We start from the raw sequence: 3,051 nt of genomic DNA, 5'->3' as shown, positions 1-3,051 counted from the left end.
ATACTGCGTGGTAAATAACATGGAACAATTAAAAATGTTTTTTTTTTGATCTGGCATTTTAACATAGGCTAAAGTTTTTATGATTTATGGAAAATGTAGTGTTTCTAGTATTAACCAATATGTTTTGAGTTAATTAATGTAAATTTTAACTTTAATACATAAGCTCCATGCAAAACTTTTTGGAAATGAACCAATTCTCATATGAACTTATTAGTATACTAAGAAAAGAAGAGCCTTTAAAAGAAATATTCTTTATAGAATATTGTATAGCTAAAGATAATTTAGAAGATATCATAAGTTTTTTTAATTATCTTTGCCACAGAAAACAAAAATGAAAGTTTCACTAAGGCATAAAAACTAAAAAAAAAATAAAGAGAATTTAAGTTATGTGTGTCTTAGAAAAACAGTACATGTTAATTTGACCACAACTTCTAAAAGAAAAGAAGCTAAATGCAAATTATGTCTATTTAATTAGTTCAAGAAGGAAATTTTCAGTTTTCGTATCTCTAACACATTATGTAAGAAATTATGAGTGTAAGAGAGAGACAAAGAGGGCAAAAGAGGTTGTAATTAAAGTGAATCTTCCCAGAACCCTGGATTACACCAGGAATGTGGCCAGAATAAGCAAGGCTATTGACTTTTGCCAGGGTCATGTTTGGAGGTTAGTTTATCATAGCCCTTGCTTGAAAAACATAATTTGAGCATTGAAGGGCTCCCAACATTCAATGATGTCCATGTGCTTCCCATTAGGGTCAGAAGAAGAAATGCTGTGGTGGCTTTTGCAAATGGAATGGAATTGGAATGTTAAAATCTCTTTCCAACTTGACAAAAAGTCTGTGTGCCAGCCTGGTCATTAGGAAGGCCTAGCTATTTCTAAACTACAGGGACACACAGTCATACAGTCACCTATGAACAGTTGTGAATGGTTACTTAGTCACTTATCTCCTGTGTAGAAAAGCATCTAGTTCAGCTCAGAACGGCTATCTACCTTATTCTAAATAACATCATAATTTTTAAAGTATAAGTTAATAGCAAATATTATTAGTGAGTATTAGTGAGTTCTTTGATAGCTGAGCTATTATGGATTTGGAAACCACCAGAAATGGCCTGTCATATCTTCACTTATTCATCCACGCCCTAAGAGAGCATGACTGACCACCTAAGTCAGTCAATTCCTTTCCTTACTGCCCATCAGCAACCAGGATAGTGTGAAGACTAAGCCAAGTATAGCATCACTGTTGGTTGCTTATCCAATATTCGCTTCCTTTATTTTCTCACTGAACAATTGTCCAACTAAATGTTCATTTTCCCAGCCAATGAAACAAGTAGATGTTTGCCTGGGAATTCTGATAAAGCCTTTAATTTCTGGTTAAAAGAAGAGAGACACCACTCTCTTCCTGCTTTCAAAGCAGAGGTGAACTACAGCAAACGTCTTGAAATATGAGGGCCTAAGGATAGCAGAGCAGAAAGATAGAATGACCAAGATCCCTCGTGGCATTATGTATTACAAACAACCCCAGCAACCTCCTAACTCTGGATTTCTGTAATATGTGAAAGGTAATCCCCTATTTGTTGAAGCCACTATTGTTTGGGTTTTCTGTCACTTGCAGCCAAACACATTCCTGACACACCAAGTCTATTAATAGAAGCTCAATCAGGGATGCTCAGAGAAAAGCCAGTCTCAGGCTAGTAGTAATAGAGGGATTAGAGTTTAGAAGAGGTAGAGGCTCGTTATGTTTTCTTTCCCCTTTCCGAATATCCCTTCATATTTACCCTCTATTTTCCACCCCCCATCTTCTCATACAATTTTGGACCACTCTTAGAAGATGGATTAAAGTTACCTCTTTAAAACATCAGTCCTGATACATGACATACCAAATTATGACTTCATTCTTTTGAATCATGAAGTTTGTTCTAGGACTAAGAAACATGAGCATTTATCCTGCTCACGTTAGAGTTTTAGCAAAGTTTGTAACTTAAGAGACCTGGTCAGTTGAAAATAAAAGAAGTCTTATGCTTATTTATAATCTTTTAATTAAAGAAGATGCAACTTTATCACACTGAATTTTACATAATTTGGTCACCGTTATGAAAATCTAACTCTCCAAACTGGTAGCATCTGGTTGATGAACTGGGTTATGGATGTTTGTACCTGGAGCATTGCCAGATCTGGAGCCCATGCAATTACTCTAGAGCTATCACATCAACGCCGTTTTCTGTCCTAGCTCCAATTTTAGGTTTGGCACTTTGTTTCATCTCATTCTGCTCTAATACCGTTCAGTAGTATTCAAAAGAATGGGTGCGAAAAGGCAGCAAGCTTATCTGCCTTTAACTCTGACATTGGAGAAGTGCCCATCAAAAAATTTAGAAATAAACAAATACATCACTTAAACATTCCTATTAATGACAATGTTCACCAATGACTGAGACATTTTCTGTGTGCCAAGTGTTGTGTTAAGCTCAAGTGTGATAAAGTTGCATCTTCTTTTATTATACATATATCACCTCCTTTAGCACTCACAAGTCTATGCATAGATACTAGTCTCCTGATGATAAGTCCTTCATGCGCCCTGTCAGTGAGTATTATGAGCAGCTACTGGGCTAGACTCGGGAACCGCAGTAGTGAAAAAAATGGACCTGATGCTCCCCAACTCACCCTGCCTCACCCTCTACACATACACAGGTAACTCATAGAGTCTAAGGGGGAGAAAGAGGCATCATAGTGCAGTGAGTATAAAGAAGGAGGGAAACTAAGGAGCTTACAACAGGGGCTCTAACCTAGATGGGAATGGGAGGAAAAATCTTACTGAGATATGATATTTAAGCCTAGACATTCATGGTTATTTATGTAATGGGGTGGTAGTACTGATGTTGGGGGTGAAAATCATTGCAGGCAGGCAGGAGAGATAAGGTGCCGCGGAATATCACAGGGGCAAGAAAGTGCCAAATAGCCCTTCTGAGGGACGGCAAAAAGGCCGCTGCTGCAGGAACTAAGAGAACTAGAGACAGAATGGGGAGTGAGAAGGACGGGAAGATAGGCAGTGAGCAGAT

General features: G+C 37.6%; 1 long non-coding RNA gene across 1 annotated transcript in view; it reads right to left on the bottom strand.

The window, feature by feature from the left end:
• Positions 1-452: 452 nt before the first annotated feature.
• The window catches only part of LOC111746023, a 16,950-nt gene continuing 14,351 nt past the window's right edge, over positions 453-3,051 (bottom strand). Inside the window, exon 3 of the long non-coding RNA XR_002782886.1 lies at positions 453-463. This is a non-coding gene — a long non-coding RNA (uncharacterized LOC111746023). The remainder of the gene's footprint in view (positions 464-3,051) is intronic.

Source organism: Pteropus vampyrus, unplaced genomic scaffold (genome assembly GCF_000151845.1).
Source record: "Pteropus vampyrus isolate Shadow unplaced genomic scaffold, Pvam_2.0 Scaffold172, whole genome shotgun sequence".
In the NCBI taxonomy this organism is placed as follows: Eukaryota; Metazoa; Chordata; class Mammalia; order Chiroptera; family Pteropodidae; genus Pteropus; species Pteropus vampyrus.
Note: the sequence above shows the minus strand (reverse complement) of the source record. Positions and strands in the feature narration are given on the sequence as shown.